The following is a 26,120-nucleotide window of genomic DNA, read 5'->3' as shown; positions in this document are numbered from 1 at the left end:
TTGGGTGCAAAACTGGGTAGCTTGGGGGACACGCTTCACAGGCGGTTTTTGCACTGTTTGTCTACTGAAACTTTCCTTCCAAGGCAAACTGTTATCCTGACCCTCCTGACACACGAATTCCGAGTAATCGGGGATCCGTTGGGAGCACAGGCGTGTGTTCATAGAACCACGTGGTCTCACTCTCCACGGGCTGAGATTACCTCAGCTCGTGCAAAGGAAACTCTTCGCTTTAGATTCTTTCTTATACTTAGGTCGCCTTTTCTAAAATTTCTTCTTTTGTTCGCTAGGCGACTCGATGGGACCCAAGAAGAGCGCCCCTAAGAAGACCGCTGACAGCTCGTCTTCTCAACAATCCAAAGGAAAGGAGGTGGTGACGGACTCCCCCATCCCTGTTTTCGGGCCGGCCGTAGAGTAGGAGCTCGAGGTGAGACCCGGCGCTTTCTTCAAGGCTGAGAGGATCGTCTCGAAGATCACCGATCAGGGGAAAGTGACTAAAATATTCATTTCCCACAACATTGAGATTGGGAGGGGCACTCTAATCGCCCGACCTCCCTTAGAAGGCGAGTGGAGCTGCACATCGCTCGATGAAGAATACACGGCCTAGAGTGATGAGCACTTCAAGGCTGGGGCCTTCCTCCCGCTTGACCAGTATTTTGCCAACTTCCTCAATTACGTGAGGTTGGCCCCTTTCCATCTCCCCCCTAACTCGTACCATTTGTTAGCGGGGTTGAGGTACTTATTCCTGAAGTAGGAATGGGAGGTTCCCACCCCGGCGACATTCTATACTTCTTCTGCCTCAAGGCCAGCCCGGAGCAGAGGGGGCGAGGTGATGGGTTCTACTACTTGACCCGTTTTCCAAACACGGCTGCGGTCATCGAGCTGCCCAGCCACCCCAACGACTTCAAAGACCAGTTCTTCCTATCGACGGGGTTCTGCAATTGCGAACATCACTACTTCAGCCGCCCCCGTAAGTACCCCTTGCTCTTAGCTCGTGAGATGATTATTGGTTTTCTTCCTCTATTAGTTTCTGACTTGAAGAGAATCACGCAGCCATTTTCGCGAGGACGGAAAATCCGTGACCCTCGGGGGTCAATACGAGACATTGGCGAGGCTGCCCCCCAGCGAAAAGGACTACCGCCAGCTCGTGTCGGACGAGACGATGCTGGCATGCAAACTAATCTCCCCAGGCCAGACTTTTGCCTTGAGGAGACCGCGGGGCCTCCCCCCAGCTTGTGAGATAGCACCCATCCCCGAGGAGGAGGCCGTGGGAGAAGAGGAAGAGGACGAGGAGGACGAGGTGCCCATCGTGAGGTAGAAACGGGATTTGGAAGTCGCCCAACAAACAGACAAGGAGAGGGCCCGGTCCGGAGCAGCAGCCGATCCCTCTGGGCAAGGTAATCCTTACACATTTAGGGACTTAGATAGGGCCATCGCAGATCCTCGGTTAGCTAGGTTCAATCCCAACCAGCCCGTTCAACGTCATCGAAGTGATCCAGACCGCGATATAACCCTACTCCAGTGCGTCGACCAGCTCGTGCTGGATTACGAAAGTAGCCGCCCTAGGGGCACTGTAGTCGTAGATAACACCATAGCATTCAAGTCAGCCTTTTTCGAGGAGTATGGGACCAATCTTTGGTCGTGGCCCTCCCTTCGGGAGGGCACAGTAGCTCTGGGCCTTAGGCAATATGTAGAAGAGTCTAGTCCCGAGCCAGATTCGGACCCGGAACCTCTCCCAGCCCGCAAAGTCATTATCCTAGATTCACCCGCTGCAACTCTGGGGGCGATGGTCGTAACCATAGATTCCTCCTCTAGCTCGGAGGGTAGGATCCCTTTCAATATACGTGAGATTTGTTTTCCCTTTAACTTTTGTTGTCTTGCTTAAATATTTCTATTTGTATATTAATACTTTGCCTTTGCTTTCTCAGAGGAGATGTCTCAGCCCGGAGCCAATGACCTGGGAGCCATGTTCCCTGGAGGGAACCCTTCCGGGACCTCTGGGCCCTCGGTGAAAAAGCTCCGGTTGGCAAAGAAGGCCATCGGCAGTACTTCAAAGTCTCCTGCAAAGGGGAAGAATCAGGCTCCGGCAGCTCTGGAGAAGCTGCCTCCGCCTCCTCCTGTTATGAAGATGCCCCCTCCTCCCCCATGACTTCCCGACCCAGCTCGGGAAACAGAGGTGCCCCCCGGGACCCTGGCGGCCACAACCCCCGAGTTGCGTGTCCCGGTGAATCCCCAGGCTTTGGAGAAGATCCTCGATGTCTTTCGGGGAACGGTCTACGAGACGGCGAGCTACACCGTGGACCATTATTATAATGCCACCGAGAGGGACCTGAGGATGATCGAGACAAGGAGCCCGAAGAATGTGATGGAGTCGTCGCTGGGGATGGCTCTCACGGTAAGCTGACCTCGCCTTTGGTATTCCTTTCTTGCTATGCATCATATGTTTATTATTTTTTATCTAAGGCAGTTGCCTTATCATCTTTTTGGCTTTTTGCAGGGTGCCCTGGCTCTCCACCGGAGCATATCCCGATCTCGGGCCAGGCTCGATGACATGAGGGGGGAACACCAAACTGTCCTGGCCGCCCTTGAGACTGTCAAGAAGCAGGCGCAAGAGGCTAAGGATGCCTTGGCCACCGTGCAGGCCGAGCTGGACGCGTCCCGGCCTATGCTGCAGGAAGCCGAGGCTACCAAGGTCACGCTAGCTGCTGCGAGGATTGAGCTCGAGGAGGCCAGAGCTGCTTGGGCCGCACTGGACGTAGCGAAAGCCGAGGCCGAGGAGGCCAAAGCCGCCCTGGTGACGGAGAGGGCAGCCTCCAGCTCCTCCATGGAGGCTATGCTGTACCATTGCTGGGTTTATAACCCAAATGGTGACTTCTCCTCCCTGGGGGCGGATGCGTGGGAGAGCTTCTTGGAGAAATTCAAAGCTCGCCTTCAGCACGAGGCGCCCTCCGAGATCGGGGAGAACTTTGCAGCCGCTGAGTAGGAGGGCGAGGTGGTGACCTCATTGGAGCAGCCTGGCGGGGCCTAGGACTTCTTTTTCTTTGATCCTTTGTATACATTTTTTTTTGTAATTTTGTATGAGGTTTTCTAACCTTGAGACAATTGGTTTTACCAACTTCTTGCTTCTAATTGATTTGCATCATTTTATCTTCATGTGTTTTGGCAATAGTCTTAGTTTTTGTTGGTGCTGCGATTGATACTTTATGCTTTTTCTAGGAAAAAACATAATCAATTTTGAGCCAACCTCTAAGATAAGTCCTGGTTGCACCCTGGACATTGCTTTTAAAAACTTAGTTCGCGTTAATTTTTTATTAATATCTCGTGCTTTTTTCTTTTTTAAGAAAAACAACGATCAATCAATTTGAATCAACTTCTAAGTTTTAGGACCTGGTTATATCCAGGACATTAATTTGAAAACTTAGTTCGTGTTAATTCTTGATTAATATCTTGTGCTTTTTAAGAAAAACACCGATCAACCAATTTGAATCAACTTCTAAGTTTTAGGACCTGGTTATATCCAGGACGTTAATTTGAAAACTTAGTTCGTGTTAATTCTTGATTAATATCTTGTGCTTTTTAAGAAAAACACCAATCAACCAATTTGAATCAACTTCTAAGTTTTAGGACCTGGTTATATCCATGATAGGACTTAGTTCGCGTTAATCCTTTATCAATATCTCGTGTTTTTTAAGAAAAACACCGATCAATCAATTTGAATCAACTTCTAAGTATTTAAGGCGACCTGGTTATATCCAGGCACCATATGCCCCCCAAGTAATTAGGAAAGGGTCTTTCGTGGTTACTTGAGATTACATTCGCAACTATACACAATAATGAAAAAAGATTTACTTCTCATTGCTTGATAAACAAAAGATGGCCTTTCTGAATAAGCCTTACAAGGGTGTTACTGATAATATTTCTTCAAATGGATGGCGTTCCAAGTTTGTGGGACCGCTTCTCCATTAAGCCGAGCTAACTTGTAGCTTCCTTCCTTTATGACCTCGGTTATTTGATATGGCCCTTCCCAGTTTGGTCCTAATACTCCATCTTTGTGATCCCTACCGGCCAAGAAGACTCTTCTGAGAACCAGGTCACCAATGCTAAAGGCGCATTTTTTGACCTTTGAGTTGAAGTAACGAGTGATTTTTTGCTGGTAATGCGCGTGCTGGAGCTGTGAATCTTCTCGTCTTTCCTCAATCAGGTTGAGGGACGCGCATAGTAGTTTGTGGTTGTGGTCCTAGTCATACGCCTGGACTCTATGTGAGGATACCTTTATCTCGACAGGAAGGACTGCCTCACTCCCAAAAGCCAGGGAGAAAGGAGTATGACCCGTAGGAGTCCGATGCGAGGTCCGGTATGCCCACAGTACTTGGGGGAGCTGTTCTGGATAGATCCCCTTGGCTTTGTCCAGTCTCTTCTTAAGGCTCGCCTTTAGCATCTTATTGACGGCTTCAACCTGCCCATTAGCCTGGGGGTAGGCCACGGAGGAGAAACTTTTTTCAATGCCGTACCTTTCACAGAATTCGGTGAAGAGGTCGCTGTCGAACTGAGTCCCATTGTCGGATACGATTTTCTTTGGCAGCCCGAACCGACAGATAAGGCTTTTGACCACAAAGTCGAGGACTTTCTTGGAGGTGATTGTTGCCAAAGGTTCTTCCTCAGCCCACTTTGTGAAGTAGTCGATAGCCACCACAGCGTAGCGGACCCTGCCCTTTCCAGTAGGGAGGGCGCCAACCAGGTCGATTCCCCAGACCGCGAATGGCCACGGGGACGAGATCATCTTCAGCTTGACTGGGGGAGCTCGTGCAATCGTGGCGAATTGCTAGCACTTGTCACATCTCTTGACGTATGATACTGAGTCCTTCGACAGAGTGGGCCAGTAATATCCCTGCCTTAAGATTTTCAGGGCCAAGCTCTGCTCCCCAGTGTGGTCCCCACAAAAACCCTCGTGCACTTCCTACAAGATGGTCTTTGGGTCACCTGGCAGAACACATCGTAGGAGGGGTAGGGAGTGCCCACGCCGGTACAGCACCCCGTCCACCATCGTATACCTTGGAGCCTGGTACAGTATTCGCCGTGCGTCATTACGCCCCTCGGGTAACTTTCCTTCAACGAGATACTCGAGGATGGGGGTCATCCAGGTCGGTCTGGCGTCGATCATCTCGACCTCCGCCCCGACCTTTTCTATACTTGGTTTCTCCAAGAACTCTACCGGTACTAACCCCAAGGTCTCTGTCTCCCCGAAGGTAGCGAGCTTGGCGAGGGCGTCTGCGTTAGCATTCTGCTCTCTAGGTATCTGCTTGACTGAGCCTCGTTCCAATGCAGACAGCTCGACTTTCACCTTGGCCAGGTAAGCATCCATCTTGGTCCCGTGTGCTTGATATTCTCCTAGCACCTGGTTTACCACGAGCTGGGAATCGTTGAAGCATTGAACGAAGCTGGCCTTCAACTCCCGGGCTATCCTTAGCCCAGCCAGCAAAGCTTCGTATTCGGCCTCATTGTTTGATGCCTTGAATCCGAATCTCAGTGCCGAGTGGAATCTATGGCCTTCTAGGGATATCAAAATGATTCCAGCCTCGGAGCCGTTCTCATTAGATGAGCCGTCCACGAAGATCTTCCACGACGCCTGGGCCGATGTGACCTGAGGTGAATCTTCCACAAAATCCTCTCTGAATCCTGTGCATTTCGTCACAAAGTCGGCCAGGGCTTGGATTTTTATTGCAGTTCGTGGGGTGTACAAAATTTTGAACTGGCTGAGCTCAATAGCCCACTTCAACAGGTGCCTCGATGCTTCAGGTTTTTGCAAAACCTGCCTTAAAGGTTGATCGGTTATGACGATTGAGTGGGATTGGAAATACGGCCTGAGCTTTCGGGAGGCCGTGATAAGACAGAATGCCATCTTTTCCATCAACGGGTATCAGGATTCAGCCCTGAGAAGTCTCTTGCTAATGTAATAGACTGGTTTTTGAACCCGATCTTCTTCTCGGATCAATACGGCACTAGCTGCATCTTCTGTGATAGCTAGGTAAAGGAAAAGAGGCTCCCCTACCATTGGTTTGGAAAATACGGGCGACTCGGCCAGATACGCTTTCAGGTCGAGGAAGGCACTTTCGCACTCCTCTGTCCACTCGAACTTCTTATTTCCCCGGAGCAGGTTGTAGAATGGCAGGCACTTGTCAGTTGATTTAGAAATAAATCGATTAAGGGCTGCCACCCTTCCTATCAGACCTTGGACGTCCTTTTGCGACCTAGGTGAGGGAAGCTCGAGCAATGACTTGATCTTATCGGGGTTTGCCTCGATTCCTCTAGTGTTGACAATGAAACCCAGGAATTTTCCAGATGCGACCCCAAAAGTGCACTTCTGTGGGTTAAGCCTCATGCCGTACTCCCTTAGTATCTTGAAGCATTCCTCCAGGTCGGAAACATGGTGATTGGCAGTCTTCGATTTGACCAGCATGTCGTCAACATATACTTCCATGTTCTTCCCGATCTGGCTGGCGAACATCCTATTCGCCAATCTCTGGTACGTAGCACCGGCGTTCTTCAGTCCGAACGGCATGACCTTGTAACAATAGACGTTAGTTGGGGTCATGAAGCTAGTGTGCTCCTGGTCCGCCGGATTCATGGCGATCTGATTATAGCCTAAGTACACGTCCATAAAGGACATGAGCTCGTGCCCCGCCGTGGCGTCCACCAATTGGTCGATCCTTGGTAAGGGAAAATAGTCTTTGGGGTAGGCTTTGTTCAGATCGGAGAAGTCGATGCAGGTCCGCCATTTCCCGTTGGGCTTCGGGACCAGCACAGGATTGGCGACCCAAATCGGAAACTTGGCTTCACGAATAAAGCCACATTTCTTAAGCCGAGCTACTTCTTCTTCTAGGGCTTCAGCTCGAGTTGTTCCCAGGCACCTCTGTTTCTGGGACTTTGCAGGAATGCTCTTATCCAAATGAAGGGTGTGCATGATGACATTTGGACTTATTCCCACCATGTCCTCGTGTGACCATGCGAACACATCCAGGTTCTCCTGCAGGAACTTGATCAGCTTCGCCTTCCTTTTACCATAGAGGTTTTTCCCGAGCTTAACCATCCGTGAGGGATTCTGTGGATCGATATTTACTTCCTCGAGCTCTTCAATAGCTTGGAGCTCGAACTTATCCTCGCCTATTCGGGGGTCAATATCCTCACCCAGGACGATATTTTCCCCTTCGGCACTCTGAGGTTTTTCAATCTCAGGATTAGGCAAAGGTTCCTGAGATTCCTCTTCTCCACCTTGGACGACCATTGTTAACTGCCCGGGTTTCAATTTTCCCTTCATGGAAATGCTGTAGCATTCCCTGGCAGCAAGCTGATCGCCATAGACTGTGCATATCCCTGTGGAAGAAGGGAATTTCAGCGCAAGGTGGCGGACAGAGGTGATGGCTTCAAAATTTGTAAGTGTAGGTCGACCCAGAATGGCATTGTATGTGGCGGGACAATCGATGACCACGAACTCAAGGAGTTTTGAGACTATCCGAGGTCCCTCTCCTAAGGTGATCACTAGCTCGATCGTTCCTATAGCCGCTGATCCTTCTCCAGAGAAACCATAAAGCATCATGGAGGTCGCCTTCAGCTCGGCAATAGTCAAACCCATCTTTTCCAGCGTGGACCGGAATAGAAGGTTTACTGAGCTCCCATTATCGATCAACACTCTCCTAACCCTTCGATTAGCGAGCTGCACTGCTACGACCAGAGGGTCGTTATGGGGGAACTGAACGTGGCTGGCATCTTCTTCAGTAAAAATGATTGGTTGCCTTTCCAATCGCTGCTGCTTTGGCAGATGCTGTTTGGGGACGAACTCTACTCCATTATGAGCCTTAAGTTTGTTGACATACCTCTTTTGGGCACCTCTGCTCGTGCCAGCCAAATGAGGACCTCCAGAGATTGTGGAGATCTCTCCTCCTATTACTGGAGGAGGGACGTCCTGATCTACCCGAGATCCGGGCTGAGTGACCGAGACTTCTGGAGCTAGATGGGCCGTGGGAACTCTGTTCCGTGCGTATTGAGCCAAGGGGCCGGCTCGGATGAGAGTCTCGATCTCATCCTTCAGGTGTCTGCAGTCATCGGTATTGTGGCCAATGTCGTTGTGGAAACGACAAAACTTAGAGGGGTCTCGCTTCCCCTTCTGGTGCTTTAACGGCTCCGGCTTCTTCCAGGGGAGGCGGGCAGAGTTTGCTAGGAAGATGTTCTCCCTAGAGTGGGTGAGCTCCGTATAAGTCGCATAGATTGGCTTAAATTTTTCTACGGACTTATTCTTCTTTGTGCCGTGCTGGTTGCCCTCACCGTTCCCCTTTCTCTTGCCCCCACCAAACTGGTTATTCTGTGTAACGTTCTGGGTCGCTGTCACGACCTCCGCTCCCACTTTAGCGGGCTGCTCAGGGACCTGGCTGGTTCCCGCAGCTGAGGCTTGGGCCTCCTCCAAGTTGATCCACCCCTGGGCCCTATTTAGGAATTTGTTTATGGAGCTGACTCCCTTCCTTTGTATCTCATTCCAGAGTCCCCCTCCGAGGAGGATTCCAGTTCTCAAAGCCATAAGCTTGGAGCTGTCATCTGCATCTCTAGCCCGAGCAGCGACGTTCGCGAACCGGCTCAGGTAAGCCTTCAGAGGTTCGTCGGGTTGTTGCCTCACGTTGGCTAGCGAGTCGGCCTTGGCGCGGGCAGCCTGGGAAGCTCGGAATGCTCTCTTGAAGTCAGTAGAGAAAGCTTTCCAGGAGTTGATTGACTGTTTCTTATTCTGTTTGAACCACTGCCTGGCCGGCCCAGTCAGTGTGGAGGGAAATATTAAACACCTCAGCTCGGGGCCAATGTTGTGGGCCATCATCAGGCTATTGAACATACCCAGATGATCTGATGGATCTCCGTCTCCGTTGAATTTGGACAGGTGCGGCATACGGAAATCGGGCGGGTATGCCGTTGCTGCTATGCTGGGGGCGTAGAGCTCAAGTTCGTCCCCTGAATCGTATTCGTCCTTTTCTTTTTCTGACAGGAGCTTCCTCATTAGCTCCTCCATCTGAGCCGGACGCTCAAGGGTTTTGTCCTGATTTCCTTGGTTATTCCGGGGCTGTTCAACAACTCCGGATCCATTGTACATGTTTGGCGGGTTATCGTCCCTCCTATCTTGAGATAGGTTATATGGGAACTTTAACTCCTAGCTCGCTACCACCCTTGAGCGCACCCAGGAGGGCTCGAGGGAATTCTAGAAGGAGATACGGGGAGGGCTCACAGCAACAACCCGTCCTGGCCAGCCGTCCTACGCCCCACTAAGACTGCCAAGCGCAAGACCCGCAGGTTGGCAGGGCCGAGAGGCCCCTACCTAACCTAATCCGCCCTGACGAGACCAGGATTGCATCCCCGGTCAAACATCCTCCTTCACCAATAAGATATCCGTCTCCTCCTTGACCTGTCCGAGACATTCCAGCTTATGGGAGCAGTAGGACAGGTCAAGGAGGAGACGGGTATCTTATTGGTGAAGGAGGATGTTTGACCGGGGATGCAATCCTGGTCCCGTCAGGGCGGATTAGGTTAGGTAGGGGCCTCTCGGCCCTGCCAACCTGCGGGTCTTGCGCTTGGCAGTCTTAGTGGGGCGTAGGACGGCTGGCCAGGACGGGCTGTCCCTTGAGCCCTCCCCGTATCTCCTTCTATAATTCCCTCGAGCCCTCCTGGGTGCGCTCAAGGGTGGTAGCGAGCTAGGAGTTAAAGTTCGGACCGAGCGGCTATACTGTTGATCGGCCCTGGGTAGTTCTTCGAAGGTTGTCTCTCTGCGGTGCAATGAGGGAGTAGAGTTGGATGCCGAGGGTCTGGCTGATCAGCTAGGCCTGGACCAATAACCCCGGCGGGACTTATGAGTCTCGCCTTGCCTCTTTCCAACGTTAGTGTCGGTTGCAAGAGGGGGTAGTCGGGCCAACACCTCCTTAATCTGCTGGTTAGCTTTCGCCAACTGGCTCCTTAGCTGAGCATTCTCCATCTCTACTGCCATGTAAAAATTCGGGTTCAGATTAGGTGGCTGGGGCACCGAACTTCCAGTGTCATCTTGGCCTATTGGCTGCTTGCCCGGCCGCTGCTGAACTTCAAGGTTTTGCTCACCGGAGATGGCGGCATGATGGGCTTCCTGCCCATCATGTTGGTCCGCCTCGTTACCATGTCTTGAGCGAGTGATCACCATGGTTGGGTATTTGCGATAGCACCAATCTAACAAGCTCTCAACGAAAGCACCAATCTGTTGACGCGGTTCTTCGCCAACAGGTAATTAAGAAATTAAGAGAATGGGATTAGTGCTATGTAATGAACCGAAATAGATAAATGATCTTAAAATGTACTGATGATTCTGATACTTTTTTTAGGTGGTTCAAAGGTTAAAATCCTTCTACTCCACCAGCCAATATTATTGCTATATTTATGGTATTATTTACAGGGTATTTCTTTACACAATGGAATCCAACCCTTTGCAACTCCCAAGGTCTCCATATTTATAGGAGAGGACACCTGGGGGTTGGCAAGGGGGTCATCCCGTGACCTTCTAACCCATCATGTCATTCCTGTGACATTCATGATTAATTCTTGAAACCTGACAAATGAAGTGTGGTCTAATCAATAGGTAAGGGGGATAATGGGCCGCATGACCCAATCCAGTCGTGGGTGCCTGAACACGCACGTTTATGCTGCGTGTCCGAGAATTCAGGGATATATCAGACACGTGATGTTTGATATATGCACGTTTACATTGCGTGGTTGACTTTATAAAGGGTCATGGCTTCCAACTCAAGCTCGGCCTCGAGCTGGATGCCTTCTTAACTCGCGATCTTTATACCTCTGACTCGGATCCTTAGCAATCTTAATAAACCTTTGGTCACCTCGAGCTAAAGAGGTAGGACCTGACAACAGCAGCTTCGGGCATGTGGCCTCCACGTGGCTGAGATAATTGTGCCATATCTCAGCTCGCTAATAGCCCGTGGAAAATTAGGGCGTACAAATTACATAAACAAATTGTTTATTATGCAGCTGAAGGGGGGTCCTACTGAGGCTGTTGGTCGACTGAAGGTCCAGCTTCTTTGTCTGCACCATCGATGCCTATCGCCAAGGAAATTTCAGGAAAATCTGAGGCATTTTGAGCATTTTTCTCCTCCTCTAGGCGAGCCACACACTTGGCGAGTTTGGCTTGTTTTGTCTGCTCGGGAAGGTAGTCAAAGTTTTCCTCTGGATTGTTCTTCCAAAACATGTAGAAGCAGTTAAAGGTGGCTCCTCGGAACCTCTCCAAGTTTTGGGAGTTTTCCTCCTCGAGCAACATGACTCGCTCCTCTAGACTTGTGGCTTCCTTCATGCTTGCCTCCAAATCCTCTTGAATCTTGGCTGCCTCCTTGTAGTTAGTCTTGGAGGCTTCCTTAAAATTCTCCTTGGCAGCAACAACCTTGGCCAGATCGTCTTGGCTCTTCTTCAACTCCTCGGTTAAAATGGCAACTTTGTCTTCAACTTCTTTTACCTTGGCCTCCCATGACTTGGTCTCCTCGGCAGCTTCCTTAACCTTGGCTTCCCATGCCTTGATCTCCTCGGCATGCTTTACATCGACTTCCTTAGTGCAGCGCCAACTGTTATTCATGGTCAAGATACCCTGCGAACAGTAGAAGAATGAAGCTTTTAGAGCTAATCAAAGGAAATGTTGTTCGACTAAAACACAATACAGAAGAAACTTACACTAAGGAGTTCATTGAACCCACGCAGCAAGGACCTGGCTGGGTTTCAATGAAGGAAGATAGGCAAAGGCCTCCTGGCTGCGACAATGCTTACTCAATCTCTGCAGCTTGTCATGTGTTGAGCTATAGGCATTTCTCAGCAATTTTGCAGCCAAAGATTTCCCTGTCTGGTCGATGGATGGATCAATGTGAGGAGGAGGAGGAGGAGGAGGTGTAGTTGATCTAGAAGGAATGGGAGTTGGAGGGGCATTAGGTCGAGCCCTTTTTCTTGAAGGTTCCCCACTACCTTCTCCAGGGTTTCTTCTGCTCGACTTCTTCTTGCTCGCTGGAGTGTCTACACAAGCGTAGATATCGAAGGCGTCGTCGGATGGCATGACTACAAAACAAAAACAAACGACCAGATATGTCACGAAATAGTTTGGCGCAATAAAGAAACAAACTAAAAAGAAATTCTAAGTAGTATACCCGAACTATTATTATTGGTTGCTACATTATTTAAAGAACTAATGCTACACTCACTATCTGCCTCGAAGAAGTCCGAGCTAAAACTACTGGTCGTAAATTTAAAGTTTCCATCCCTATCAAATAAATGATAAGGGATAGGCAGTTTATTTAAGAGTGAGAAATCTATACCGTTCTCGTCGAAAGATTTGAGTATGGGACTAGTATATTCTAGTAGTTTTTGTTTTCCCTTCCCATGATGGGGAGGGGTATTAGTTGCTCGAGGGTTAGGGGTAGGTTCTCGAATGGTCACTCCTGTTGGTCGGTGCCTTTGGGATTGTGACACATCCTGCTGCTGACTCGGGGTTTTCTTGTCCTTCAGTGCCTTCTCCAGTGGAACTCCCCGCGATGGATTCCCTCACTTCTTGGTGAGGTTCTAAAAGGTCGACCAGCCTTAAGTTTCTCTTCGTGACCAACTCCTTGACGTTTTTTTCTATATTCGTCATGCTGGCCAGGGTCGTGGCTCTTATATCCATTTTTGGAGTGGGGTTTGGTCGGTGCCATGGACCTAGATACAACACAAAACAACTAAGGACAAGGAAAGATGAAAAATGACTGGACAAATGTCGATCATAGATTAAAAGTTTACCTCCTCGTGTGAAGGCCATGTTGTCTACAACCAAGTCGGTCGTGAGGAAGTACTCTTGGAAGTATCTTCCTACATTGGAATTGTAAGTAATGTCACTCAGGAATGTGTGAGCGGATTCTTGGTGGTAGAAATGGAAGAACCCCGTGTTGTTCTGATTGGAGTTAGATTTAAGATCGAATAGATAATTGATCTCGTGAGGGGTAGGCATAAGCCATTTTTTATGATTATATAAGATATAGATTATTGAAAGTACTCTATATCCATTGGGTGTTATTTGGAAAGGAGCGACCTTGAAATAATTGGCCACCCCCCGGAAAAAGTCGTGCAAGGGCAAGATTGCCCCCACTTCTATATGATACATCGACTAGGCGCTATGGGTGCCTCCGGGCACATTTTCCCTCTGGTCGGGTGTAGGTTTGTACAAAGTAATCCCAGGAAGCCCGTACTTCTTGGGATATTTTGCCACCATCCTGGTCGATATGACGCTAGGAGGGGCAATGTACTAGTCTTCCTTTGCTCGAGGGCCATCATGGGGACGAGCTTTGGGCTGGATATCTGGTGGTGAAAAGTTTAAAGGTTGAGGATCGCTTGACGGACCCTCGGCATTGGTTGCAGGCTGGTTGGAAGGAGAGTTTGTGGTTTTCTTTTTTCTACGAGCAATGTATTTGACACGACCCATGTTCGATTAGTTCTGTGACGGATTATAAGGAGGACTGGTCGTAGGGTTTGGGTGTGAGGCTGGAGGCTCAGAAAAAGGCAGAGAAGGCTGTTCTTGATCCTCGAATAGTAAAGAGAGAGGTCGTCATCTATTGGTGTCTCACCTCCCCATGGATCATGCATGAATATCTGAGAAGAGCAAAGGGGAAGTGAGAATCTACGACCAATAGATAGAAGAAAGATAAAAGCAAGGATAACGTTGCTCATGTATAAAAGTTAAGCTTTTATACGACCAGTAGCATCCTGATAAAAACACAATGAACATGCGAGCAGGTTGGAAAATCAGATCAAAAAGTGAATGTGAAAAGTTTTTTCGGAAAAACTTTTCAACTCCGAAATACTCAAAATTGAATTTTCACTTTGATTTTGGACCCAAAATCGGTGTACCTATACCCCATATTCCTTCTAAGAATTGTTTTGTATGATATATTACCTAAAATATCTATTCTAGCATAGTTGTTTGATGTATTTTTTCTAGAAACCCGATTACCCAAAAAATTTCTCAAGAACAGTAGAAACCCAGTTACAAAAACTCGTGAATCAGGACCAGAATACATGAAAATTGATACAAAGAAATGAGGATGGATTCGAAAACTTACTTGGAGTACGGATATTGTGGGAGAAATCATGAAAGTGTTGCTCGGAATTGCTCGAAAACGTCTCGGATCGCACTGGAGTCTCTGGGTTTTTTTTTCTTGAAGGTTTTTCTGAGTATATTCTTGAAGAGAGGGAAGGTTTAGGTAAAAAATCAAAAAAGGTGAAGAGGCTTATATTTATACTGCTCAGGGAAGTAGTGGAAGGTAATAAAGGGAATAAGGTTTTGATGCATGGGGAATCATAATAACCATCAAAACGTTTCTAGGAAACTGTAAAGGTTATGATTACTTGCCTTTTTGAAAAACTAAATACTGACATATGTGACAGGTCGGATGGATTGCTAGTCGAGTAAGTTTATTAAATGTGGATTGCATCAAAATAAACTTGGGGGCCAAATGTTTAACCAAAAAATATTTGCTTGCTGACGTGGCATGATCGGGGTGCACGTGGATAGCACATGACTGTTTAGTGATGAGTCTGGTCGACCAACGACCAGGATTGCAAGCTGCTCGATGGACTCAAGAAAGATGCTGAACAGTACAACAGTAGATATGTTGATATATGCGACCAGGTCTGATCGTAGTAACGAAGCCAGAGTTCAAATACAGTTATATGTTGGATATTTATAAGATATTTGACCCTCTTTATGTGGAACTATTATGAATTTTGTTATTATTCAAAGATTCTTGTAAAAAAGTTTAAACACGACCCATTGGCCCTTATCTACATCCTTGAGCCTATAAATAGGACTCACAGGATTCATTTAAAGAGGAGGAATCTGGTATTCAGAGAGAACGAGTGTTTTTATACACGATTTTTGTATTCCACTTTGGAGCTTGTGAAACTTAGTGAACCCTAGTTTGCTGATCGCTGATTTCAAGGTTTACATCAATAAAATCACTAAGTGGACGTAGGTTATTACCAATCTCTGGGGCCGAACCACTATAAAATATTTGTGTCGTTTAGTTCTTGCATTCAGCTTATAAATTCTTATCGTTTTAGTGACTCTATGTCGTTGGCTAAATCATCACTCAACAATATCATTCAAAATGATGATAATAATCATAGTAATAATTATGAGTCCCTTTTTCTTATTGTGCAAAATTACAAGAAAGAATTTGACATGACACCTAATTGAATTTACAATTATATACATAAAATCTAAAGTATTCACAAAAATACCTTCAACCAAGTTATTTACACAAATATTGATGCCACATCAGCATAACATATCAAATTTTGAAAATTTTTGGGAAATCCTGCATCCCGATTTTTTTAAATTTTTTTCTGGGTTGTAAAAGTTATCTTTTGGGTGCTTACGATACTGATAAGATACCAATTGACCACTTTTTTTTTATTATTAAAATCTTTATTTTTAGATCATATTGTTTCAGTTGCTTTTGATTACCTCCAAAACTTATTTGTAGACATTTTAATATACCGATTAGTTATTTTTATGTTATATTATGATATCTTACTATTTAAGATACATTTTGGTAACCTTCAAGCTTATTTAAGAAACTAATGAGTTGCCATATAATGTAATAAGTTACCATATAGTTTATTAAAAATAAATTAATTTAGTATACTATACGATAACTTTTAATAGAGTTTTTTAGTCACTCATATAATTTACATGTCTTATTATTAATATATTTTTACGTTACCTTCAAGTCTATCTTAAAAACTAATTAGTTATCATAAAGTATAAAAAGTTATTCCTATAATTCCATGTTATCACGAATAACATATTAGAAAATGATACTATTTAGTACAATGCATAGTTACTTATAAAACCTACATCTTCGTTGCTTTTTATAAATCATTTAAGATACCAATTTGATAACCCTAGGAATTAGAGTTATTTTATATTTTTAAACTTATATTTTTTTTTATTAAGAAAAGAGTAGTTTAGGGTATTTTGTAGTGTTTTTATTTTGGTTTGTAAAATATTAATTATAATGAGTTAATATTAAATATTAGTTTAATGCTTGAAAAATATATCATAAATTGTGAAATTTTGCCTTGGCAGGTGGTTGGTAGAATTTTGGACATTTTTAGAAGGATTTGAAGCTTGAAGTGAATAAGGATTTTGGGATGCTGCAGCATTGAAGCAACATTACGTTCTGTCAGCCAGCTGCTTCAAAGGCCCAGGCGGGAAAGTAATTGGCTAACTCTGGTTTTGGAATTTATGTGATTTGGGCTGAGTTGTAACTAAAATGGTTTTGGGCTCTTAAAACCTTTTGGTCCATTGGGCTTTAAAGAAAGAAGAAAAACGCAAGAAAAGAGGAAAGAGGTCGACGTGGGAAAGGACCTAAACCTATTATCATCTTTTCCCCAATTCGAAAAGAGGGGCACAACATGAAAAACATTGCAGCAGACGCCTGGTACATTAGAGACCACCCATTTTTGGAGTTAATTTTAATGTGAGAAGAAGAGAAGAACAAGGGGAAGAAGCTAGAAGACAAGGACAACTTGGAGACATCCTCCCATTGGCTTGCCTCTCTCTCTCTTTACTCTTAGTATCTTTAATTTTTCTTGTCAAATTTAGGAACATGGGCTGTTCTTATTTGGGTGTATTTGAATTATTAACAATGAAATAACTTTTTAATAGCTAGGATAGTTGAAGAACTCTATTATGTAACTTTTGGGTACTTTACTAGTAATGCTAAAGGCTAATTGTGGTTCATTCATTCAAGTGTGTCTCATGTTTAATTCTTGCTTTTGATTGATCACCATTAGTGAGTAAATGAATTAATTATGGCTGCTGAAAAGAGTGGTAATTAATGGACCTAAAACTTGAATGATGCAAGATTAAATGTTTTAATTTTAATTTTGTAAAGGTATAGAAATGTATCTTTGCCTTGCATAATCTTGAGGAATTTGATGCTTGAATATAGATTCTTGAATTTAAATTGACATAGGCGCATTTTAGTTTGATTAGAGAATTTAAATCATAATGAGTTCAACAGAAACTTATGGAAATTCATTGGAATTCTTGATTACTGAACTGCCAGTTTGTCACAACATTTACGTAGCATTGTTATCAAAATTTGCATAATAAAGGGATTTAATTATCCTAGCATGTCATTCCACCATTGTTAATCTTTGTTAATTCCTTTTACATTGTGTTTGATAATTTTAAGCTTTAATTTAGTTTCTCACTAGTTTAATTTTCAATCTCAAAGATTCACTTAATTTAGTTTTTTCTTTTAAGCCATTTTGTTGATTGTTAGTTTTGCAATTTGTGAATTAGCAATCATTGAGGACACGATATTTGGTACTTGCTACTGTATTACTTGTTGTTGAGAATGTACACTTGCACTTAGCTTTAATTTACGCGTCAGGTTTTTGGCGTCGTTGCCGGGGATTGTTAAAAGTCATTTATTGTGAAATTAAGTACTTTGCAATTTGGTTTAAAATCTTTTGTGCTAACTTCAGTGATTCTCGTACAATTTCAGATTTACACATTGCATGAACGAGAATCAAGACCCTGAACTGCTTCCCATTTATCTAAAAATAGAACATACATTTAGAAGAAGGCAAAAAGTACAAAAATCCAAAAGGGAAGTAGTGATGATGGATGTTGAGCAAGGAGCTCAACAGGAAGCCGCTTAAAGGGAAGCAAATCAAGTATGGGTTGCTCAAGAAGGAGTAGCTCAAGGGGGAGTAGCTACCAATAATGGGCAGAATGCAGTTATTGTGGTTGATGACAGAGATCGTGCTATTAGGAAATATGCTCTCTCCCTCTTTAATGAGCTAAATCCGGACATCATTAGACTAGAAATTCAGGCCACACAGTTTGAATTGAAGCCAGTTATGTTCCAAATGCTTCAAACTATTGGCCAGTTCAGTGGGATGCCAACAGAGGATCCTCACCTTCATCTTTGCTTGTTCATTGAAGTGAGTGATTCTTTCAAGCTGCTCGGAGTTACAGAGGATACCCTAAGACTGAAGCTATTCCCATACTCCTTGATAGACAGAGCGAGAGCTTGGTTGAACTCTTTGCCATCTGATTTTGTGACTACTTGGCAAGAGTTGGCAGTTTTTGATGAAGTACTTTCCTCCCACTAAAAATGCCAAGCTCTGCAATGAGATTACTTCATTTCAACAACTTGATGAATAATATTTATATGAAGCATGGGAGCGGTTCAAAGAGTTACTAAGAAAATGCCCTCCTCATGGCATTCCTCATTGCATACAAATGGAGACCTTCTATAATGGTCTAAATTCTCATACAAGAATGGTGGTTGACGCTTCGACAAATGGGGCACTTTTGGCCAAGTAATACAATGAAGCTTATGAAATTCTAGAGAGTATCTCCAACAATAACTATCAATGGCCAACTACTAAAGCACCTACGAGGAGGAAAATGGCCGGTGTTTATGAAGTTGATGCACTTACTTCATTGGCGGCCCAAGTTTCTTCTATGTCAAATATTCTTAAGAATATGCGTGTGGGTATGAGTCCACAAATGGGTCAACAAAGGGGGAAGCTTGTAGAAGTTTCTTGTGTGTATTGTGGTGATGGTCACACCTTTTACAATTGTCCCTCTAATCCTGCATCTATGTGTTAGATGGGAAATCAAAATAGAAATGGCCTTAATTCGAATTCTTACAATCAAACATGGAGGCAACACCCTAATTTCTCATGGAGCAATCAAGGGGCTAGTCCTAACACTTCATCTATGCCTCCTAGGCCTACTTATCCACCTGATTTTTCTCAACAACAAATCCCTATGCCACAAGCATCCCCACCTAGTCCATTGGAGAATATGTTAAAGGATTATATGGCAAAAACAGATGCAAAGGTCCAAAGTCAAGAACAATCTATGAGAAACTTGGAGATTCAAGTTGGACAACTTGCTAATGAGATGCAAAGTCGACCCCAAGGTTCATTGCCAAGTGACCCTATAAATCCAGGACGAGAAGGTAAAGATGAGTGCAAAGCAATCAATTTGAGAAGTGGTAAGAAGTTGAAGAATAACAAGACAAATTCTGGGCATGAGGGTGAGCCCTCTTCAATCCAAATAAATGAGGAAATTAAAAAAGATGATGAAATTTCTAGTTGTACGCCTTGTTTTTCCCACGGGCTGATTAGCGAGCTGAGCTGCAGGCCTAATCATGGTTATCTTGTGGACGCCCCCACAACCGGAGCTGGGTCGTAAGATCATACCTCCTTAGCTCGAGGTAATCTAAGGAGTCGCATCTGGTTGCTTAATGACAGAGTCCGGGCTCTGAAGACCGAAGGTCGAGTCAAGCATCCAGCCCGTAGTACGAGCTGGGGGTGAAGGCTCTGACCCTTTATAAAGTCAGCCACGCAAGGTAAACGTGCATATATCAGACATCACGTGTCTGATATATCCCTGACTTCTCGGACACGCAGCAGGAACGTGCGTATTCAGACACCCACGATTGGGTTGGGCCGTGCGGCCCATTTTCTCCTTACCAATTGATTTGACCACACTTATGTGTCAGGAATTAATCATGAATGTCACAGAGTTGATATGATAGGTAAGAAGGTCACGGGATGACCTTCTTACCAACTCCTAGGTGCCTTCTCCTATAGATATGGAGACCCTGGGAGTTAAAAAGGGTTGGATTCTCTCTTGTAAGAAATACCCTGTAATCGTATACTCAGAATATAGCAATAATATTGACTAGTGGAGTAGAAGGATTTTAACCTTCGAACCACTTAAAAAACGTGCCTTGAGTAGCCATTTCATTTTCCTAAGATCATATATATGTTTCGGTTCAACTTTAAGCACTAATCCCTTTCTCTCCTTTTCTTAATTACCTGTTGACGAAGAACCACGTCAACATTAGTGTACAAAAATATGCCTCTACCCAGAATGCTGTAGGAATGCCGCAACATAGTCACCCAAACAACTCAATTTCAAAGCAGCCACCTCTATTTCCCCAACAGTTTGAGAAGCAAAAGCAAGATGCTCAATTCAGAAATTTCTAGATGCTTTGAAGCAGATGCATATTAACATCCCACTTATGGAAGCCCTTGAACAAATGCCCAACTATGCGAAATTTTTTAAAGATATTCCTACAAAGAATAGAAGGTTGGAGGAGTTTGAAATTGTAGCTCTAACTAAGGAGTGTAGCTCATTCTTCCAGAACAAGTTGCCTCCTAAAATGAAAGATCCAAGAAGTTTCACCATTCCATGTACTATTGGAGACTCTTTTTGTGGAATGACTTTGTGTGATCTGGGTGCTAGCATAAACTTGATGCCAATGTCTGTTTTCAAGTGGTTAGGGATTGGAGATGTTAGTCCTACAACAGTTACTCTTCAACTAGCTGATAGATCCCTTGCTCACCCTGATGGTTAAATTGATGATGTGTTGGTAAGAGTTGACAAATTCATTTTCCCCTCTGACTTTATTGTTCTAGATAGTGAGGCAGATATAGAGGTGCCTATTATTTTGGGGATGCCATTTCATGCTACTGGTAAAACTTTGATTGACGTGGAAAAAGGGGAGCTCACAATGCGAGTTCAAGATGAGCAAGTGACTTTCAAGGTATTTAATCCTATACGTTCTCTAAATGAGTTGGGGGAGTGTTTGGCCATCATGTCATGACTTTAATATGGAGGAAGAGATACCCACCAAGTATAACAAGATTTTGAAGATGAAGCTACCTCCCGAAAAATTTAAGAAAGAGAATGAGCCATGGAAAAGTGTAAAAAAGGCATCGTCTCACATGCAAGAGCCACATAGAAAGAAGAAAAAGAAGCATGGTAGGAAAGCTCATTCCCAAATGTTTGAAGTGGGGCAGTAAGTGTTTTTCTCTAATCCTCAAATGAAAGCCAACTCCAAACACCTAAAATCAAGCTTCTCCGATTCATTCTCTGTAATCAAAGTCTATCCTTGTGGTGCATTGGATTTGCGTGATGAAAATTCAGGAAGAAAGTTTAAGGTGAATGGGAAAGAATATAAATTTGGGGGTAACGAGGTTAAACAACACAAGACCTCGACCACCTCACTTAATCTTTGAAAAGTCATTTGTTGAGTTGCTGTGCTTAAAGTTAAAGATATACTTGGAGAGCAGCAAATTAATTTTATACATTGATAGTATTTAATATCCTGTTTTTGTTTTTGTTTTTCACCTCCCTCCTTCACTGTCTATGTTGTGGAATTAAGTGAGTTCATGTTGTGGGGTGGCTGTGATGATTTTGATATTTTTATGGGCCAAATGAAGAGAATTTGAGCAAGTTTCAACTCAAGTTTGGGTGTATTGACGGCTGGTTTCCTGTTGAGTTGAATCCTGAAAAGTATGGGAGTGATGTTGTATCTATGCTGTCAGGCTCTTTTGTAACGCTTCAACATTGGGGTCAGGTGAAAACTGGGCAAAAAGTGAACAATTTTGAGGCAAACTTTTGGGAAAAATACAGAGAGCCATGCGATACATCGTAGGGAATGGGCGTGTGGGATCGCTGTTTTAAAAAAAAAATAACAAATAAAATAATTTTTTTATCTCTTTCATTTCACTAGCCCTAAATTTACCCTTAGTCCTTTTTCACCCTTCCTTTTCTACCCGATACCCAGCCTCCATAGCCACAAGCTCCGCCTCCCTGCAACCCCCGTACCTCCCAAACCCACCTGAACCACCACTACCTTCATCACCTCACTTGCAACCCAACACCTCCCCCGACATCACCCCCACAACCCAAAGTTCCAACCTCCCTGAACCTCACTCGCAACCCAACCCGAACCCACTCCACCATGAAACCACCCAGGCGTACCATCCAACCACGCCTCCCTTAGCTTCCCTTCACCATTCTAGCATCCACACCAGACCCCCAGATCCCATGACCTCCCTAGAACCCGAACCATAATCTGACGAAACCCAGCCAAACCCCAAAACCCCAAGCCACGAATCTCCACCAAGACAGCCATGACCCAGCTCCAACTCGACCCTAAAGCCCTAGTTCTGCCCATCTCCACCCACACTCACAGACCCGGGTCCCATTCAAGCATCTCTCATCGAGGTACGTCATTGCTTATGTGTTATGCTCACTTTGGAATTGAAATTCATTGTGGCTGGGATTTGTTGTTACTGAGATTTTGTGATTACTGTTCTTGATGGGTCACTTTTGCTCACGAATTTGAAGGGGTTAATTGTGTTCTTGATTTTGAGGTGTATTCACACATAGCCAGGGCTTTGTTTTGATCTGTGAGGTTCTTTGTGTGGATCTGTTTGATGTTGATTGCTTTCATTCCTGGGTCTACTTCTTGAGCTATTTGAGATACACTACCAGGGCATTATTTTGGTCTCTTGTCAAGCATCACAAGTCTTTTGGGTCATACTGGGGGTTGGTTTCATTATCCTTTATAGCCAAGCCTACTTGGAATTTTGCTTGTGATTACGGAGTTCCAATTTACTCAAAATGCCTAACAGTATTGCTCGAAAATTGCGCTCCCTTGAAAAGTTCCATTGTGACATCACTGAGACTTTCTTTGAAGAGACATATAGTCAGTTGAAGTATATGCCAGACAAGGGCTTTAACCTAGCAGACTCCCGTGAGGAAGAAGTACCCCCTTATGTTAGAGAGCAAATTATGGAGCTGCATTGGGAATCATTTTGTGGACTGCGTGTGCACCCCGATGAGGACGTGGTGAGGGAATTCTATGCCAACCTATTACCCTCTAGCACAGACTATGTCATTGTTGGAGAAAAGTGGGTGTTGTTCACTTCAGTTGCCATTAATGTTATCTTTGGTTTACCGGACATTGACGAAGAGAATGATGACTATGTCGCTATGCTTAAGGAGTGGGATTGGGAGCTAGCGCGCAAGGTACTGGTTGCAACCTCAGTTGTGGGTACTGAATGAAAATATTCTAAGCGGGGTTCACATACTTTCTATCGTAAATTCTTTGTACCAGCTGCTAAGTTGTGGTTCTATTTTGTGCGAAACAGCTTCATGCCCATCTCCCACAGCTCCTCCATTAGTTTGGAGCGTCTGTTCCTCATATATGTCATTATGACAATCAGAACTATTGATGTGGGCAGAATCATTCTCAGTGAAATTCGCAAATGTGTAGCCAAAAAGGCAGGGTGCCTCTTTTCCTTTTCTTGACATCTCAGTTGTGCAAGCGAGCTAATGTGCATATGGGGGCATTAGAAAGAGGGCAGTATAAACTGGGGCGTATCACACCCTTCAACATTGAGCGTGTGCTAGTTGAGGGAGCTCAAGTTCAAGACACCGATCAGAACCCACCTGGTGATGAGCCCACCGCTAATGTTGAGGATATTCCCTCTGTCTCTGCGCCTCCAAATGTTGAAGCTCACTCTGCTACCCATGCCCCCTCTAGTGCTGCTCCTGTGGTTGACCCTCACCACAACAATATGATGGAAATGATGCAGTTGATGCTGACATCAGCAGCATTAGGCTTACTAGTGCTATGCCCAAGTGTGTGACCAGTCCATAGAAAGCATAATTGAGAGGAATTTCACCAAGCCCTTCACATTCTTGTCTCAATTCCCTGATAGCATCCTATCACCATGGAGTGGAGTTAGCATCGCGGACGCTGAGGAGACTAGTGATGAGGACGCCGCTGGTGGCGATCGGTGATAGGAGGGAGTGTTCTTTGCCTTATGTTTTTATTTAGTTTGTATTTGGATTGTTTCTTGTTGTTGTAATTTATTGTTGCTGTTGTTCTTTGTTGTTTTGTGTTGGGTAGCAACGAGGACATTACCCTCTCTTAAGTTTAGTTTGGGGAGGGGGGTGTTGTTTTTAATTGCTATTATGTCATCTTAATTTCTTGTCTTAAGTTTTAGATGTTGCTTAGGGTTGTTTTGTGTCGAGTCTAGAGTTTATGTTGTATTGGAATCAATTTTTGTAATTGTTGTGTTTAAGTGCGGGGTAGCTCGATGATAAAATTTCAGAAAAAAAAAATTGCAATATTTGTTAACTCATGTGTATTAGTTTAGTACTTAAATGTTTTGGTGCTAATTCAACCATAGTGAGAACGTGTCCCAATTGAGTGTGCATAGTTTGACCATGAAATCCCCCTCCCTAGATTAAACTAAGTATTCATGAAGGTTTAAGCTTTTAGAATTGGATTGATGATTCCCTTGAGGCGAAATCCTAGGAGGATTAATGATTTAGAGAGGATTTATACAATTTTCTTGGACTGTTTGAGCTTTTCATGCTTACCTTATAATTATTATCCATAGTGACCCAACTTTGAGCTTATTGGCCTATTTTTTTCATATAACCTTAACTTTATAGCCAATCCCTTTTTGAATATCCTATTTTTATTTCTCACCAAATCTTAGGCTTAGTTTGTCTTGGATATTAATTGAGATAAGTTTGGGGAGAAGTGAGGAAAAAGTATCTTGGTTCTTGGGGTGTTCATAATTGTTAATTAATATACACTTATATGCTTGAATTTATTAATTAAGTTTATGTTTTTGTTATCTTCAATGTTTTTTATTTTAAATGTATTATATTTTTTTTAGTTTCCTTGTATTCATTCGAAAAAACAGAAAGAAAAAAAAGAATATATAGAAAATTCAAAAAAAGAAAGAAAGAAAAAAAAAAGATTTATATATTTAGTTAATTGTAAATAAATAAATTTGTATGTAGTTGCATTGTAGCTATATTTGAGCATATAAGTGTAGTATTCATAGAAGAAAGGGAATTGGGTGCTATTGAGTGAGTTGGGTGGGATTGGGTTCACTTGTAATGGGTAGAGGATAATGAATTCATTAGATCCAAGGCAAGCTAGGTTTTAAGGTTTTAGCCTACAAAATCCATCTTAATTCATATCTTTAGCCTAGCCTACATTACAACCATGTGAAGACCTATTGATCTAAATCTTTTTGCCAACTACATTAGTGGAAATGGGTTATTCAGTTCAACATACGAAAGCATGAATTAAACCTTAGGATTGTTGCTTAGATTAATCTAGGGAAGAAGGGTTGATTGGGAAGAACTATTTGTGCACTATTTTGGGAACACATTGAAAACTTGGTTGGGTTAGCATCTTAATATTTGAGGAATTTGGCTTGCCTATACACTTGAGTTATCAATTGAGTACTTGATTTGAGAGTTTTATCCCCACTTTAATATTACCGTTTTCAAATTGATTCCGAGCTTCTTGTTTTGTGTTGTTTTGTTGTGTCGTTTGTGGTGTCGTTTGTGGTGTTGGGTGTTGTTGGGTAGTTAAGTTATCAGTCGGGGCAAGCAATGAGATAAGTTTGGGGTGTGATAACTCTAGGAATTAGAGTTATTTTATGCTTTTAAACTTATATATTTTTTATTAAGAAAATAGTGGTTTAGGGTGTTTTGTAGTGTTTTTATTTTGGTTTGTAAAATATTAATTATAATGAATTAATATTAAATATTAGTTTAATGCTTAAAAAATATATCCTATATTGTAAAATTTTGCCTTAGGTGATTGGTAGAATTTTGGACATTGTTAGAAGGATTTGAAACTTGAAGGGAATCACGATTTTGGGATGCTGCAGCATTGAAGCAGCATTATGTTCTGCCAGTCAGCTGTTTCAAAGGCCCACGTGGGAAAGTAATTGGCCAACTTAGGTTTTGGGATTTATGTGATTTGGGCTGAGTAGTAACTAAAAATGGTTTTGGGCCCTTAAAAGCCATTGGTCCATTGGGCTTTAAAGAAAGAAGAAAAAAACAAGAAAAGAAAAGAAAAGAGGAAAGAGGCCCACGTGGGAAAGGACCTAAACCTATCATCATCGGCACAACCTGAAAAATATTGTAGCAGCCGCCTGGTACATTAGAGAACACCCATTTTTGAAGATGATTTTAATGTGAGAAGAAGAGAAGAACAAGGGGAAGAAGCTAGAAGACAAGGACAACTTGGAGACATCCTCCCATTGGCTTGCCTCTCTCTCTCTACTCTTAGTATCTTTAATTTTTCTTGTCAAATTTTGGAACATGGGCCTTTCTTATTTGGGTGTATTTGAATTTTTAACCATGAACTAACTTTTTAATAGCTAGGATAGTTGAAGAACTC

At 43.8% G+C, this 26,120-nt stretch overlaps 1 non-coding gene across 1 annotated transcript; it reads right to left on the bottom strand.

The window, feature by feature from the left end:
- Positions 1-18,205: 18,205 nt before the first annotated feature.
- On the bottom strand, positions 18,206-18,312 carry LOC133807541 (small nucleolar RNA R71). The gene has a single exon (XR_009879448.1). It is a non-coding gene; the product is annotated as a small nucleolar RNA R71 (small nucleolar RNA).
- Positions 18,313-26,120: the final 7,808 nt, after the last annotated feature.

This window comes from Humulus lupulus, chromosome X, assembly GCF_963169125.1.
Source record: "Humulus lupulus chromosome X, drHumLupu1.1, whole genome shotgun sequence".
Classification (NCBI taxonomy): Eukaryota; Viridiplantae; Streptophyta; class Magnoliopsida; order Rosales; family Cannabaceae; genus Humulus; species Humulus lupulus.
The sequence above is the reverse complement of the archived record's forward strand: the minus strand, read 5'-3'. Positions and strand labels throughout refer to the sequence as shown.